An 18,575-nucleotide genomic window follows, 5' to 3' on the forward strand; every position below is an offset into this window, starting at 1 on the left:
TAACCAGCAGCAAAACTAAATACTTATTGAGCAGTTTCTTTCTAGATAGAGAACAATATCATTAAAAGTTATAAATGTCCAAAAGTACAAATACGTGCATCCATTACAACCTATACAAATTAATGGTTAATTAGTTACATAAATTATTTACATTCCTCCTGCCACCCCCGGATAGACGACCTGGATCTTTTGTTTAATTATATGGCAAGCCGAAATCAGAACCGGACCAACGTACCAACAACGACATGAGAGGTCATTTATTAATTTAGAAAAACGAAAAAGTTCTGAATATCATTAACTAAGACTCGAAAAAATCATTTTAATATACTGTGACCAATCATATTGTCCCATTTATACAATTATATTGAATACTTTGTTTTGATTGGTTACTAGCCAACAAGTGTGCGCAGTCATATATGAAATTTAGAGGAATTAAACTGCATGTACACCTTTTTATAAACGTATTTTTTAAACTATAAAGACCTATTTCTTAGGTGAAAAAGAGATTCTATAATGTCTGGTATAACTATTTAACGAAAAAGTTATTACAAATGTTCAATCTTATCTAGGTGATTAGAATTGATACCCCATTTTCTTGTTTTCGTAGTGGATAGAAAATGAGGAACGTTAACCTCTATGGTACATCAATTTATCTATTCAATAATTAATAAATCTAAAGTTGAAATCGTATGAAAATTATTTTCTGTAATACATGTTATATGTATTTAGTGAGGAAGTATCTCAAGATATTGTATCTACTCTAAATCATTGAATCTGATGTACCATTTTCTTCTTTAAGTGCTGAAAAACCGAAAAAACTTAAGTTCGAAAAATTTAATATAAATGATTGTATTTTTGAAAAAGTTCACTTCTAAAATCAAAATTGTATATATTATCGAATTACATACAAACATGATCTGAAATATTGTTTATGTTTAACCAAATATCAAAATTAAATCGAAAAAACTGCAAAAGATATCTTTTTCAGGTTTTCATGCCGAACATGGGTTATGTAAGCTGTTCACTGATTGGTCGAGAACCATTGTCTCTCATGTCGCCATTGGTACATTTACTATCCGATTCTGACTTCAAGCTTAGAGCATTAACCTATGACCCCCTCAGGAATGTGGTGTAAACAAACGTGTGGACTGGCCTTACATCGGGAAAATACCCGTTACCAGCTGTATTCATGGCAAATTCCAACAGCAATTAATTATTTGATTCAAATCTAAAAGTATACCTTTAAAAACTCTCAACCTGAATGAATTCAAACAAATTAATAAGGTAAAATGAATATAATTGTGTTACCAATTTATCTATAAGGATTAGTGGCAATTATTTTAAATGTATTTTACTTTTTATATCTTAAAAAATCAAATTTTTAATATAAATAGGGTCTAAAAGCTCTACATAGTGTACAGCACAAAATGTAAACAAATCTTTGTTTATGCCACATTCCTGAGGGGGTCATAGGTCAAAGTCTTGAGCTTGAAGTCAGAATCGGATAGTAAATGGACCAATGGCCGCATAGGAGACAATTGCTCTCAACCAATGAGAGAGCACGTATCAAATCCCATGTTCGGCATGAAATAACGATAAAGTAGATTTTCGACTAAATGGTTAATATTTAATTTAAAAATTGACGTTATTTCAGTTTATAGTGATACAAGATCTATAACTATAGACTATTTTGCCCTTTAATGTATTAATTACTACATATACAGCATTTTGTATCACATTTTCAAATTTAGATTTTCTATCTTTCCGACACCGAAAGAAGAAAATGACATATCAGATCTGATTGTATAGATCAGATATAATGTTTTTGAATATTTTATCATTTAATACATATAACGTACATTGTAGAAAACAATTTTCAAGTTATTTCAATATCAGAATAAAAATTTATCGAATGTACAAATTGACGTATCCAATAGGTTAATTCACCTCATTTTCTATCCAACACGAAAAGAAGAAAATGGGGTATCAGATCTTATAATTTGAATAAGATCTGACAAAACCAAACACTTTTTCATTAAATAATAATGCTGGATATTGTAGAAAAATAGTTTCTTTTATAAATATGTCCCCATCAATAAAATTACGGGCTCATAAAATAAGGTATTCGCGAAGGAAATTTTTCATATTTTCTTCTATGGTATTTTCCAACAACCAATGAAATCGAAGTATTCTCAAATTAACAGAAATTAACAGAAATACAACAATATGATTGGTCACAACTATTGTGTACAATAAAAGGTTTATTCTCTTCTATTTTCGTAAATTTAAAGTACTTTTCGTCTCGTTTAACATCATTATATGTGGTGGTTGGTCCATCTATCCGATTCTGATAAAGGTTTGAGTGATTTATTAGTGCGTGGTCCGCGAGCTCACATTTTCTCCAGCAAAAAGATGAATGTACTAAGATATAATCAATGCCGTAAAATGAAACTTTACAAGATAAATACAAGGTAGTCTAACTAGACAAAACTTTTTGATGTATTAGGTTAAGACGCGAACACATTAACATTACGCGAGAGGTAGTTGCCTAAGTTATATACTACAGTATAGGATACTGTATGTAAGTTTCGACAATATATTTTTACGTTTTAAATTTTTGAGTCAGTGCACAGCCATTGTATAAAGTGTACAAAACCTATTTTAAGTGTTTATTTTTAAAAGTGGCCCTAATAAGTGGCCGTGTAACGGTGCTATTGAGAAGTTTATTTATTTATTTATTTTGTAATTTTATTGCTATGTAATTTTAATTGAATAATTTCTTAAATAGGCTGTGCACTAGACTATTTTTACCATACAGTCTCATGGTTATTATCAAAATTGGGAGGTGCTGGCTACAGATTACCCATAATGTCAAAAAAGACTCCATATTGTATATATCCCTTTGCCCCCCGCCCCGTGTTATTTATTATCTATCTTTTTTATTCCTGTATATATAAACTAGTATCCTTAATACTAGTAAACGTGAACCCGTGCCCCCATATGGAGCAATACGTTTATCACGGGTTCACTCAAGCATGAGATTTTCTTAAATATGTTACATAAAGACTATCTCATCACATTATGGGTAACCAAGTTATTATTATTAGCCATATTTGGGACTTAGATTTTTTTTCTTATTCTTCTATGAATTGTTTAAGTAATAGAAGATTAATTATTATGTGTGATATCTAGATGCATAATAATTTATAGACCATGAGACAGTGATAAATAGATAAGGCCGTTTCCACCACATTTTAACTATCATATTTGTTTTAATTTTGAAATAAAGTTGGTAAAAACACGTATACATTGGATGCAACGGGCACCTGCTAAATCTCTATCACGTTCGCGCGACAAACTTGTCGATATAGGTCAATCCGAAAATTAAGAAAATTTGCAAATTATCACAAAACCGGATTGACCTCCTTATTTTGTAAACAGAGAATTTTCGGCCAATGAGAACAAAGGAGGCAATCCTCTCTAAACCAATCAAAATTAACTTTATAAAGCGGGTGTTCGGTAGAACTTACAAAAATTACAAAATTTAAAACAAACTCTGCTAATTACAAACATGTAATTAATTATATGCATCCCAATGTATACGGTTTATAACATTTAAATAGAAACCAACAATCAGCCCACAATGAATTGGTCAGAAAACGTTCCTGACATGCCTTCTTCGCAAGTCTGCGAACTCTACAATATAGGTAATATTTTAAAAATTTTTAGTTATACTAAATATTAGACCTGTTATAAAAGACGGTAACTTGTATAAACGTCTTGGCCAATTTTAAAATAAGTGCTTTTTAATAATTTAATTTTTAGAATTCTGAATCTTAGTATGGGATTGCCCCATCTTCCTCCCATGGCAGAGGTTGTACGTAGAGACTACCCTGTCATGGGGGATATGGTATGCACATAAACACATGTACGGATATAACAATAAGTAATTAAACATCAGCTCCCCCTTTTTAAAAGGTTATAAATGAAGTATATGCTCGCCCATATGGTCTCTTTCCGGTGGCGAGGGTAAACAAACCCAAACACACACACACAAAGTAAACAAACCATGTATATTAGTTTATGCTGTTCACTGTAGAGCATTTAGATCTTACTTTTCATAAATATAACATAAAAACTATGTTTTATTTCTTAATCTCCATTATATGCAAGGTATTACACAGTCCGGGGAAAGGGCTTAACCCGATGTAAGGCCAGTCCACACGCTCAGATAAACCCTTCCCCTTTCTGTTTTAAACTATTTACTATTTATTAAGGAGAAGAATAGATAACTCCTAATAATTGGTAATTTAGTGGAAAATTTGTAATAAAAGCCATATGTTTTAATAATTTAACAAATTTACAATTGGCTTTATGCCGAAATATCTTTAATAACATATTCAGATTTAAATTTGGTATGTACTGCTACAATAAGAGATGTTAAATCACATAAAGTTAAAGTAGTTGGATATTTTGGTGCCAAGTTTATTTGTTTGAGTTCTTTCCCTTGGACTATTCTTAGTAACTATTGGAGCTTATTGTATATGAAATAGAAGTTGGGCTTTATATGAAAATGGCCATAACTTTTTCATTTTTTAATGAATTTTGTTGAAATTTTCTTCTTTTAGTCCATTATATAAGTAAGTTTATTAATACAATATTTAAATATTGATTAATTTAGGTTTTTATTAATTTCTAGATGGTTATAATTTGATATAATTTCCACTTTTTAATTGATTTAGTTTATCACCACATTATCCTAAGTATCATAGGGGATATACTGTAAATTTCTTAATATTCATTGAAATTTGTTGGAATTTTCTGTTTTAAGTCCAGTATATATGTCTGTTAACTATTATCTTATGTTTATATTCTTACTTTATTGAGATAATAGTTGAAGGGATGTTTTATTTAGGTGAAAATTCACCTTTAAATTGTTTTGGATGATTTCTTATGGCAATAAAGGTTTTTTAAAGAGAGATATTGGACTAAAGTTATTTAAATAGTTAATTTTAATATTGATGTTTTCTCTACAGATCCAAGTCGCCTATTATAGTTTTATGTTATTAGATCTGGTCTGTTAATTTACAGTCCAGAAGAAATTTTTCTAGAGCTGAAAATATTACTTTATTTTTAGATTTAGGGGGATTTAATACATTTTGGTAGGTAAAGCCAAGACCTGCTTTTTGAAAGCTGTCAATCATGGTATTTCTGTTAACCATGAATTGACAATTTGACAGCAATCAAAAAGCAGGTGATATGTGTCAAATTTCACTCTACTGGCATGCGAGCAGTTCCCGTACAAAAATCGAAGTTATTTAAACATAATTTTTTATTACGCTCACTCACCAAAATTAAAATGTTACACATCAATATTCAGCTCGTCACACAAATCATGGAAATTCCATCATGTTCTAAACATAGAATAACCCTTAGTTATGAGGCCTCATATGGGGTACAGAAATTATCCATTATTTTGTATGAAGAGAAGTAGTTCCCGTACATAAAATTTAACCCATTATAATTATACAATTTTATTATATCGGACCTATTTTTCATTTATAACTGTTGAACAGACCATTTTCTAAGAGATAAATAGATGTAATTCAGGAAATAGAAAGCAGACTAAACGCGTGTATCTATTACCCGGTACCGTTACCCCCAACGCATTCACATGCGATGGCATGCTTGTATGCATGATATTTTACGTATCAAAGCCATAAAATTATTTTATATAGTAATATTGGTCAAAATTCTGATAATTAAACAAGTTTTCATCACATTGCCTTCTTATCGGTAAACAAGTGGTATTAGTGGAAAACCCTTTAACATGCCTCACGTGTAAGTATATTTGCGCATGCGCGCAAGGACGGAATCCCCCAGATAAATCAAGGTCACGTTTTGACAACGCACAGGTGAAAGTGATTTAAAATGAGACTTTTTATACGTACTGCCGAACTGACACTTAGATTTTGTCTCGTTTATGTATCTGCTTGATTTGAAATGAATTTTTGAAGAATGCGTGTAAAAATCAAGTGTTTAAATGAAAAATACGGGTACTGCTTCTGTGCGGGAACTGCTCGCATGCCAGTACATTGGGGACATTTGGGATCTATATTCTTAATATGTTGACCAACACTGCCTGGTAATAGGGTGGTACCAACTCTTAGTCTGGTAATAATTATATCCACTCTGCGATCAGAGGAATAGTTTATAGGGCGAGTTAACCCCACTGTATTTTTAACATGTTTAATATTATTATCTTGTGAATTAATGGAATTTTGCCATTTAGACATTATATGTTTCTAATTATAGAATAAACTTCTGTGGGGGATAGTGAAATAGACTCAGTGACATGTTTGAGGCCTAGTCCGGCCTTGGCCGCCCTGTCTGCCTGTTCATTACCAAAAACCCCTATATGTGCTGGACACCATACAATGGTTACCTCTTTGCCTGCGTTTAGGCACTCATTATATAAAAAGATAATTTCATGTAATAATTCTGGTCTTGACTTACTTTTATTGGACTTAAGTGACACCAGAGATGAGAGAGAATCAGAGAAAATGGCTACTTTATTGTGATTGTTAGCCATTATCCAGCACATGGCATTTTTAATTGCCAGCAGTTCAGCTGTGTAGATGGATGTTTTATTTGTTAACCTGTCAATTTTTTGAAATTGTAGTGATGGAATTACTACAGCTGAAGCTACATGGCCAGAGTCCGGGTTTTTTGATCCATCTGTATATATGTGTAAATAACCTGAATATTTCTCATAATATATGTTAGTTTCTGTTTTTGCGAGGTGCGGCAAATCAGATTTCGTTATAATTTTGCTGAGTGTAATGTCGGTATGTGGTAATTCTAGTGTCCAGGGCGGAACACTGGCCGGACGTCGCTCTACTATGTCAATATCCTTAAGGCCGCAACCCTCAGCCAATTCTTGTGCCACAGCACCAAATGGGAAGGATGGGTTCTTAATCTTGGACTTTACCTGATAGCCTTTACCAATTATATCATTTACTGGATTATTAAATTTGTTATTTTTAATTCGGACATAATATTTAAGGGATTGTTCTTGACGCCTTAATTGTAATGGTGGAATCCCGGCCTCCATCTCCAGGTCTGAGCCCGGGGTGGACTGAAGGGCACCCAGAGCCAATCTAAGGGCAGTATTTTGTATAGTATCTAATCTTTTAAGTTGTGTATTGCTAGCACCAGAATAGATTTGTGCACCATAGTCTATTTTTGAACGTATTAAAGACTTATATAGTAGCAAGAGGCTGTTTTTATCAGTTCCAAAATCTGTGCCTCTTAGCATACGCATGACATTTAAGTCTTTACGGCACCTGGTAACCAAATCTGAGATATGTTGCTCAAATGTTAATTTCCTATCTAAAAGTATGCCTAAAAATCTAGTAACTTTCACAAAGTTAATTGGTGTGCCACCTAAAGTAACGTTCAAAGTGTGCTGTTTTTGATTGCCAAATATAACCCCTACTGTTTTTGTTTCAGAAATTTTGAATCCCCAATTTTTGGCCCAACCCCATAGTGAGTCCATACCAGCCTGTGCATCCTTTGCTAGTTTGACCAAATTGGACCCTGTTTTCCAGGCGCCGGAGTCATCGGCAAACTGGCTTATGACCATACCAGAACCAGAGAGGGCTTCCGGTAACCCGTTGATTATAATGGAAAAAAGCAACGGGGATAGAATGGACCCCTGGGGGTACCCCTTTCCAGGGGTTCTTTATCTGAGAAAACCCCATCTATTTTTACTGATATTTTCCTGCCCTGTAGAAAGGATCTGATGTACTGAAAGCAGGCACCCGTCACACCATATTCTTTTAGTTTATATAGAACGCCAAAGTGCCAAGTTAAGTCAAAAGCTGCTGTAAGGTCTAAAAATATTGCTAACACTGACCGTGATCTATTTTTGGCTGCGATCACGTCGTGTTGCAATCTTGCGAGCTGGTCCAAAGTGCTCCTTCCCTTCCTGAAGCCAGATTGGAAGGGGTTTATTATATTTTTGGTATCTAATAAATGTTCTAAACGGGCCTTAACCATCCCCTCAAGCAATTTCCCTGAGTGGGAGGTAAGGCTAATCGGTCTATAAGATTTTGGGTCATTTTTATCTTTGCCATTTTTGTGCAATGGTATGACACATGCCTCCTTCCAGGCATCAGGATAGATGCCCTCACTCCACACCCTGTTGTATAGACCCAACCAGATCTCAAGCACATTGTCAGGCAGGTGCTTGAACATCTGATAAGAGAGCACATCACGCCCCGCAGCAGAATCACGCCTGTTATTTATACATGACTTAAGTTCCGAAAGTGTAAATGGTAAATTTAAAGGTGTATTATTTTCCCCCGGCTCATAAACATTATCTTTGTGTTTAGACTCGAACTCAGCCTGGTAGTTCAGGGTTTCGGGTGACATGTTCGAGTTGCTAGAGACCTTTTTGTAGTGACTTACTAAAAATTGAGCCTTTTCAAGGGGAGTTTTAGCTATTTTATTATTTATTTTTAGTAGTGGTACAGGTTTGGAAGCTATACCTTTAATACTGTTAATTTTTTGCCAAAATACTTTTGCACTACACCTAGTTGTGGACACATTCTCACAGAATTCTGCCCAGTTTTGTTTTTTTGCTTCCAATATGACCTTTTTACTATTGAACTCAGCCCTATTTAAAGTTTCAAGATTACCAGGACTTGGATGTTTTTTGAGATTATTAATTGCTTTTTTTCTTTCCTGTACCACTTGTTTACATTCATCATTCCACCACGGGACAGTTTTGCGCCCCCTTGACCTGGCGCTGGATGCCGGGATAGCCAGCTCAGCCCTGTCTAGGATGGCCTTATTTAAATTGTCTAAAAAAGAATTGATGTCTTCACTGTAGACTTCTCCCTTGGTTATATCTTTATTAAGTGTATGGAAAGTAGACCAATCTGCCTTTCCATAGTTAAATCTGACATTGTCATTTGAATTATCATTTTTGGTTGTTTTTGCATTTAGTGAAATTAATAATGGAAAGTGGTCTGATCCCATAGAGACTTCATGAACACCCCAAGCCAAAGATGCCGAAAGTTTGGGAGTGGCCAGGGTAAGGTCAAGGACAGAGAATTTACCTAACCCTTTATCTAACCTAGTTGGAGAACCATCATTCATTAAAACAAGCCCATTTTTCTCTACCCATTGCCAAATATCCCTTCCCATTCTATCAGTTTTGGATGATCCCCAATTATGGTGATGAGCATTAAAGTCTCCAGTTATCACACATTCCTGTAGATTGTTATCTTGAGTAATGTATGATGTTATCTTACTCAGTGATAACTGGTCGCCTCCCCTTGAGTATAGGTTAACCAGGAAAAATGGGGAGTCTGAAGCATATATTTTAATTATTTGTAATGGGAGACGCTCAAAATCCCCTTGATCATAATCCCCTTGGTTGATAAACGACATAGTGATCGAAATCCCCTCAACAGAAATGACAGGGTTATCATAATCCCCTTGGCAAAAATAAAGGGGTGGTCATAATCCCCTCAGTGGGTAGTCAAAATCCCCTCAAATAATGTGAAATGGTTGGGAAATTTCTTTTCTTATTTTTCTTTTTAGTTCAATGAATTTAAGAACCAACTGCTTCAAGAATTGCTGAAAAAAAAGAGAAAAGCATACAAACAATTAAAAGGTGTATGTTTGTCACAGCCAGTTAATAATGACACCCTTTATTGATGTTATTATTGCTGAGAAAATTGTAAAATACAAACAAATAAATGATAGTTGATTATAATTAATCATTGCAATTATAGTTATATGTAACAAACAATCAATTAATCTTTGCAATGATAAACACCTTTAACGGCAAATTTGTTGCACACTAGCTTTAGATCTTTCCAGATAATAACTTAAAATGAGGCTATTAATTGCAGTTTGCTATCTAAAATTGTGACAAAAGATCAAAGGAAAAAGAATATTGAGTAAAGGGGGTTGTTTTTCACAAGTTGAGGGGATTTTGACCACCCCATCATTTTTGCCAAGGGGATTTTGACTATCCATCAAGGGGATTATGAACACCCGGTCATTTCTGTTGAGGGGATTTTGATCACTATGTCATTTTTCAACCAAGGGGATTATGATCAAGGGGATTTTGATATACATTCATTTGTAATTCATAGACCACATTTCCTTTTTTATCCTTGGGATTGTCTACAGTGATGACCTCATAATTAATATTATTTTTGATATAAATAGCTAATCCTCCTGCTATGCAAAGTTTATGTTCATCTAAAGTATAATATTTATATTCAGGGGTGTATCCAGGTATGGTTTTAGTTTTATTTAAGGATAATTTGGTTTCCTGGATACATAATATATCAATTTGAGGATTATTATCAATAAATTTTTTGATTTCAGTATGTTTATGACTTGTAATCCCCTGAATATTAAAAGAAATGATATTAAGGTTCCTAGACATAACTGAGCTGTTTATTTGTTACTTTATTTATAGATTTAATGTTTGGTGTTTTCACCATTTCGTTTATTGATTTCCTACATCTTTTAAGTTTGCCGGGGGTGACAGGGGGTTTGTAACCCCCACCTATCATGTTTGCGCCCCGGGAGGTAAGAGATCTATGCACTCTCACTTTTATACCCTGGGTATCACACTTGTTACTATTTGGGCCTAAGTCTAGTTTATTTGATAGAAAATTTCTGATATATCCATCAAGATAATTTTTGGCAGGCTTGCTTTTAATGGTTATCAGTTCTTTAACTAGACTTATTAATTTTTCAAATTCAATAGACTTTTTCATGACCTTGTTTACCTGCAAGTCTATAAATTTAACCTCTTTTGGCGGGGACACTGTTTGAATAGATTTATTCACAAGATGTGCTTCCCTGGGTATACTCTGAATGGGTGAATCATCTATCAATAAAAGCCCAGACAGAGATAAATTATTGTAACCTCCGAGTGTATCTTCCTCGGAGGTACTTTTGAGGCAAGAAGAATGCAATGAGACCAGGGAGTCCTCCCCCGTGACATCAAACCCCCCATTATCACTCACAGTTGGATCTTCTGATACCCCTGTGATTGACTGCGGGGCCCCTGTCACAGTTGAGGGCTTCTCGGTCTCATTTCCCTTTGGTGTAGAGTTATTTTTTGGGGACATTTTAATTGAACTGTCACCCAATTTTAGGCCAGCAGGGCTTACCATCGTCCGGCATAGGTTCGAATCCCTTACGGGGGTAGCCGTCTCCTTTAGACAATCGCTATAGAGTTTCGAAATATTTTTCCCCCCCTCAATTGGTGAACATGGGGGGGTGCTAGGAGACGGTTCCCCCAATAACCTGTCATCTTCGGCTCTAATCTGGGCCTCTTCATTAGAGAAAATTAGGCAAGCTTTTGCCCAATTAACTCTATGAAGTCTTGCCACTGCTGTGATGCCTGTGGCTTTGAAGTACTCCACACAACCCGTATAGGCGGCGGAGTGATCATCGCCACAGTTCACACATTTTATAACTTGTGAGAGGCATGACCTCGTGTTATGCTCCCCCGCGCAGCGCCCACAATTTACCTTATTTTTGCAGGATTTGGACACATGTCCGAAACCCTGACATAAAAAACAACGTGTTGGCGGATGCACGTATGTCTCAGTCTGGAAGAAAATGGCCGTATTTTCACTCTTTATAGAGACGTTTAAGGGGACGGCCCCCGCAAATGTAAGTTTTACGGCCGACGACATTTGTTTTTTCTTATTTTTGAGCCTATCTGCCCTAATTAAGGAGGCCCCTCCAGACCTGTCAAACTCCAGGTTGGATTGAAACACGGACAGGTCCTCTCCCAGAGGTACACCATGAATGACTACTTCGAATAACTGTTCCCCTGGGAGAGACGCAACCTTGGCTCGAATCCCGGCAATATCAATTGGGCCTATGTTTAGGGCCTTAACATAGGCTTCTCTGGATACGAATTCCAGCATAACCGAGCCGGACGCAAGCGGTGTTGCTTTATCTACATTATTAATTTTAGACTTTATTTGTTGGGCCAAGGTTCTTATTTTAACTGACGACAATTTGCCGTCTAAGCCCTTGAGGACCCCTACGTTCCTCGACACTGCTTTGGATACCCGATGGGCCTCTCGTTGATCTATGGGCTTGCCCAAGATCCTCGAATGGTCCAAATGGTGACGAGATGGCCCTTTACGGGCCATCTTGTTCAACATAGCTGCGGACCAGCCGCCAATTTGTATATACTGTGATTAAAATTTATAAAATTAAATATAAAATACTGTATTTACTGTATTTATACTGTATTTATGCTGTTCTTATTAAGATTGACACACGTAAACAGGCGAACAAACCAAACACACCCTGTGATCCAATATGATCAATAATATAAATAACACTATAATAATTTTGAGACGTGGCAAACAGACAAATAGAATATTAATATATATATGTAAAATGCTAAAATTTAATAAAATGGTTCGAAAGATACGGAGGACGGAAAGGGTACACGCTAATAATAACAGTGGTGGGTGGGGTATTCTTCTAGAAGGCGAGATAGTGTAGAAGTTGATTAGCTTCTAGAAGGTCTAGAGGATGGATTCTGGTTGTGCCCAATAGTGACGTCAATGTACAAATGATTTACGTTGTTGTAGTTATAGTAGCTGCGGTTAAACACCTTTATTTATAACGTTTATTTGTGTTGATAACAAAAAACTTTGTTTATTCCGGAAACCGGAAACGGAAGTGTATCGATGTGTGACTTGCTAATTTTCGTCTTGACTTTTATACAGGTAGATTATGATTGAGCCCTACAAGGCTTTTAGCACCATATGTTTTTACCTTTGCAAACAATATGGCTTAATCAGTCAAACAAAGAAAAAGGAAATTCTTACATGATAGATTATCACTTTGTCCAGAAGGTAATTTACTTAGTCTGTCACTTTAGCACCCTTGTTCCTGTTGCTCAATCACACAGGCATTTGGACAAAGATTTAATACAAACTAAAGTATTTACATTTTATTGTGTTAATCAAGATGTTTTATGGTTTCAAAAAAACTTGCTAAAAGCCTAACAGCTTGTCTCTACTTTAGTGTCAAAAAAGAGTTATGTAAAAATTTACAAGATCTTAAGAAATAGAAATAAAGAACAATAATACAAATTATCAAAGTTTGAAATGTACAGTCAAGTAATTCTTCAAAACTGTAATAAAATATTTCATAAAATGACAAATTAAACATAATCATACATACAAGAAATATTCAATATTCAATTATCATAATTATATTATTACAATATATTGAAAAACAGATTTTAAAGCAATTCATAATATATACATGTATATAAAAAAAATTTTACTTATAAAACAATTCCTATAATAATTTCATATGATTCATGATATGAAATTATTACGTCATATAAAAGTATGGACAATTTCTTGGCTTTCTAATACCTCCCTGGGGGTCATTGATTTTCCTTATACAATACGCTCAGCGCGGCTTTTTTAAAACCCGCGTGACCCCGCGGATGAGGTTTACCGGGACGAAAATTTGCTCAGATATTGTCAGAAAATTTTCACCACCGCGGATATAAATCGGGGGCTGAAACCGTTTCCCCCACAGAACGCAGTGGTAAATTGCGGAGGAACACCGCGGTCAAACACCGGTCAACGCAGTGGAAACCTTAAATTTTAAAAATTAATTACTGTATTGAAACATCAGTATATGTACGTACATGTACTGTAACATGTACTGTCATATACATGTAACTATATGTAAAATTTGTTTGTTTTCTTTCTTTTTTGTTGTAATAAAAGTACATGTACAAATGCAGTGTTTTCTTGTTCTTCTTCTTGTTATTGCGTTGGGTAATGTATAATATGTATTCGACATCAAGATAAATCATTGTCGTCGCAACTTCATGGTAGTCGAATAATGAAAAATTCGGCATATGACATGTATGAAAAAGATACTACAACAATTTATATGCCAGCTTTTGTTTCTTATTTAAAAACTTTGAAAACGTAACCCTCAACAATTTTATTCAGGCAATATTCCAGGACGTCTCTTTCAATTGTCAGATGCATTTTACCGTTTCTGTTTAATTGCATGTTGATCATAAAGTCTTATATATTATTTGGAATATTAAAAGAAAGCGTTTATTTCACCAAAATATACATTAAATGATATTCTTGATTTATCTAATTACAGGTGTGAGCGTAATGTATATGTTTTGAAGTTTGTATCAACTGTTGAAGTTTATTTTCATTTTTAGCTCACCTGTCACAAAGTGACAGGGTGAGCTTTTGTGATTGCTTTTCGTCCGGCGTCCGTCCGGCGTCCGTCCGTCGTCCGTCCATCCGTCCTTAACTTTTACTTTAAATGACATCTCCTCATAAACCACTAAGCCAATTTCATCCAAACTTCACAGGAATGTTCCTTTGGTGGTCACCTTTAAAAATTGTTCAAAGAATTTAATTCCATGCAGAACTCTGGTTGCCATGGCAACCGAAAGAAAAAACTTTAAATATCTTCTTTTAAAAAACCATAAGAGCTAGAGCTTAGATATTTGGCATGAAACATCTTCTAGTGAGTGTCTACCAGGTTTGTTCAAATAAAAGCCCTGGGGTCAAAATTGGCCCCGCCCCGGGGGGTCATTGATTTTCCCTATATGCATATAGTAAAAAATTAAAAAATCTTCTTTTAAAGAACCCAAAGAGCTAGAGCTAAGATATTTAGCATGAAACATGTTCTAATGGGTGTCTACCAAGTTTGTTCAAATAAAAGCCCTGGGGTCAAAATTGGCCCCGCCCCGGGGGGGGGTCATTGATTTTCCTATATGCATATAGTAAAAACTTAAAAAATCTTCTTTTAAAGAACTCAAAGAGCTATGGCTAAGATGTTGAGCATCAAACATGTTCTAATAGGTGTCTACCAAGTTTGTTCAAATAAAAGCCCTGGGGTCAAAATTGGCCCCGCCCCAGTGGTCATTGATTTTCCCTATGTGCATATAGTAAAAACTTAAAAAATCTTCTTTTAAAGAACCAAAAGAGTTAGAGCTAAAATATTTAGCATGAAACATGTTCTAATAAGTGTCTACCAAGTTTGTCCAAATAAAAGCCCTGGGGTTAAAATTGGCCCCGCCCTGGGGGGTCATTGATTTTCCCTATATGCATATAGTAAAAACTTAAAAAATCTTCTTTTAAAGAACTCAAAGAGCTATGGCTAAGATATTTAGCATGAAACATGTTCTAATAGGTGTCTACCAAGTTTGTTCAAGTAAAAGACAAGGGGACAAAATTGGCCCCGCCCCGGGGGTCATTGATTTTCTTTATATGTGTATAGCAAAAACATAAAATCTTTGGAAAAACCCAAATAGCTAGAGTTTAGATATTAAGCATGAAACATCTTCTAGTAAGTGTCTACAAAGTTTGTTCAAATAAAAGCCCTGGGGTCAAAACTGGCGCAGGGGTGTCATTGTTTTTAACTATATGTGTATAGTAAAAACTTAAAAAAAAATCTTCTTTTAAAAAGCCCAATGAGCTAGAGCTTAGATGTTTAGCATGAAACATCTTCTTATGGGTGTCTACCAAGTTTGTGCAAATAAAAGCCCTTGGGTTAAATTGGCCCTGCAACGTTTTTTGGGGGGGGGGTTGGTGGGGCCTATATACAGGTGAGCGACCTCAGGGCCATCATGTCCCTCTTGTTTCAAATTCCCTTCAAATAATTTAGGGTATAATAACATTTAAGGAGACGATTGTGGTCAATTTTCAAGTCATTGTGTAAAAAAAATGAAGTTAAAAAATAATAAAACGTCTATTATTTTTGGAGGTTAATTTATACTGACCAACTGACCATGGCGTTCCCCCGCGGGAAACGGGTGACTGATTTTATTGATAAATGAAGAACGGTCGCCGAAGAACAGTCGGCGGTGAGCGTACTGTATGTGTATAGCAAAAACTTAAAAATCTTCTTTGAAAAAACCCAAATAGCTAGAGTTAAGATATTAAGCATGAAACATCTTTAAGTAAATATCTACAAAGTTTGTTCAAATAAAAGCCCGGGGGTCAAAACTGGCCCTGCCCGAGGGGTGTCATTGTTTTTAACTATATGTGTATAGTAAAAACTTAAAAAATCTTCTTTTAAAAAATCCCAATGAGCTAGAACTTAGATGTTTTGCATGAAACATCTTCTTATGGGTGTCTACCAAGTCTGTTCAAATAAACAAATAAAAGCCCTTGGGTAAAAATTGGCGTGGGGTGGGTTGGTGGCCTATATACAGGTGAGCGACCTCAGGGCCATCATGGCCCTCTTGTTAATTTTAAAGTTTGTCCGGACTACTTCTCTTATACTACTTATGCAATTTCAATGAAACTTAACAGGATTGATCTGTAGCTCAAGTCCTTGCCCATATTGCACAGGTTTTCCGGTTGAATGATTTTTGGCTGAGTAATGGCCCTTTGATAAAAAGGTGTTTTTTTCTGTGTGTTGCCAGATACACAAAAGCTTGTCCAGACTATTCCTCAAAAACTACTGGTGCAATTTTATTCAAACTTCACAGGAATGATCAGTACCAAGTCTAGTTGTGCACCGTCCCTCTGTCTGTCCGTCTATCACAAAACTTGTCCGAACATAAAATTGGCCATCATGAGGCGACACATGTGATTTCTGATCGCTCTTGTTGTTAAACATTTCAAAGGCACATATATCCTCATTCAAAAATCTCATTTCCTTTTTTCTGTAGAAACCTTTTGAAAATGTGATTTATATTTTCTCATTACAGATGTCAATTGTGTCAATTTTTGATGGACAGCTCACTAAATATTTTAGAGTGACCAGATAAATGGACAGTCTTAAATGGAACCAATAAAAGGTAAAAATCAATTTATTCATAACTATTTAGACATTTTAATCACATTTTATGTCGAAAGATGAACATACAGGGACAGTTGAGTTGAGAGTTCATGGAGAGTTGAGTTAAGCGTACTAGGTGAGTTGAGCTGAGTGTACAGGGTGAATAGAGTTTTGTTTAGCATACTGGAAGATTTGAGTTGAAGTGAGGTTACAGGGAGAGTTAAGTGTATGGGGAGATTTGAGTTGAGTGTGCGGTGAGTTGAGTTGAGATTACAGGGAGAGTTGTGTTGATTTTGAGTATACAGAGTTGAGTTGAGTGCACGTAGGGAGTTGTGTTGGTGTGAGCGTACAGAGAGAGTTGACTTGATTTAAGCTGAGTGTACGGGGAGAGTTGAGTTGAGCATACAGGGAGAGTTTAGTTGACTGTATTGGGAGAGTTGAGTTGAGCATACAGGTAGAGTTGAATTGACTGTATTTGGAGAGTTGAGTTTAGCATACAGAGAGAGTTGAGTTGAATTGAGTGTATGGGAAAGGTTGAGTTGAGTGTATGGGAAAATTTCAGTTGAGTTGTGTGAAAGGACAGAGTTGAATTGAGGTTACAGGTAGAAATGGTGTATGGTTATGAGTTGAGTTGAGTGTATGGTGTAAGTTGAGTTGAGTGTATGGGAAGAGTTGTGTTGAGCTAAGGAGAGAGTTGAGTTGAGTGCATGGGGAAAGTTGAATTGTGTTGAGTGTATGGAGAGAATTGAGTTGAGTGAAATAGTGTAACCTTAAAATGATACAGTCAAACTTAAAAATGATCCTGTCCAATCCTCAAAACAATATAGTTGAACTGTAAATTGATACTGTCCAATCCTTAAACTGATATAGTTTTACCTGGGAATGATATACTCAAACCTTAAAATGATAAAGTTAAACCTTAAAATGATATAATCGAATCTTGAAATGATACTGTCCAATCCTTAATATGATATAGTCGAACCTTTGAATGATACTGGCCAATCAAAAACAGTGGTTGCCAAAATAAAGTACAGTGATTGCCAATTACCTCCAGTTGTCCAATTGTATCATAAAAGTCAATTAAGATTTTGCATGCATACCTCTTAATGACGTATCATTTGGAGCAGTGATAGGCAAAAAAGTCACACTGTCAAATTATATATAAAAGTATACGCCTGTTACGGAGGCATAGCATTGTTATAATGTATATATAAAAGTATACGCCCGTTACGGAGGCATAGCATTGGTATAATGTATATATAAAAGTATACGCCCGGTACGGAGGCATAGCATTGGTATAATGTATATATAAAAGTATACGCCCGTTACGGAGGCATAGCATTGGTATAATGTATATATAAAAGTATACACCTGTTACGGAGGCATAGCATTGGTATAATGTATATATAAAAGTATACGCCCGTTACGGAGGCATAGCATTGGTATAATGTATATATAAAAGTATACGCCCGTTACGGAGGCATAGCATTGGTATAATGTATATATAAAAGTATACGCCTGTTACGGAGGCATAGCATTGGTATAATGTATATATAAAAGTATACGCCCGTTACGGAGGCATAGCATTGGTATAATGTATATATAAAAGTATACGCCTGTTACGGAGGCATAGCATTGGTATAATGTATATATAAAAGTATACGCCCGTTACGGAGGCATAGCATTGGTATAATGTATATATAAAAGTATACGCCCGTTAC

General features: G+C 35.2%; 1 long non-coding RNA gene across 1 annotated transcript in view; it reads left to right on the forward strand.

The window, feature by feature from the left end:
* The window catches only part of LOC132726965 (uncharacterized), a 59,321-nt gene that overhangs the window by 27,493 nt on the left and 13,253 nt on the right, over positions 1-18,575 (forward strand). Inside the window, exon 3 of the long non-coding RNA XR_009625274.1 lies at positions 16,784-16,873. This is a non-coding gene — a long non-coding RNA (uncharacterized LOC132726965). The remainder of the gene's footprint in view (positions 1-16,783; positions 16,874-18,575) is intronic.

This window comes from Ruditapes philippinarum, unplaced genomic scaffold (genome assembly GCF_026571515.1).
Source record: "Ruditapes philippinarum isolate M1 unplaced genomic scaffold, ASM2657151v2 ctg10751_1_1_1_1, whole genome shotgun sequence".
NCBI classification, from domain to species: domain Eukaryota; kingdom Metazoa; phylum Mollusca; class Bivalvia; order Venerida; family Veneridae; genus Ruditapes; species Ruditapes philippinarum.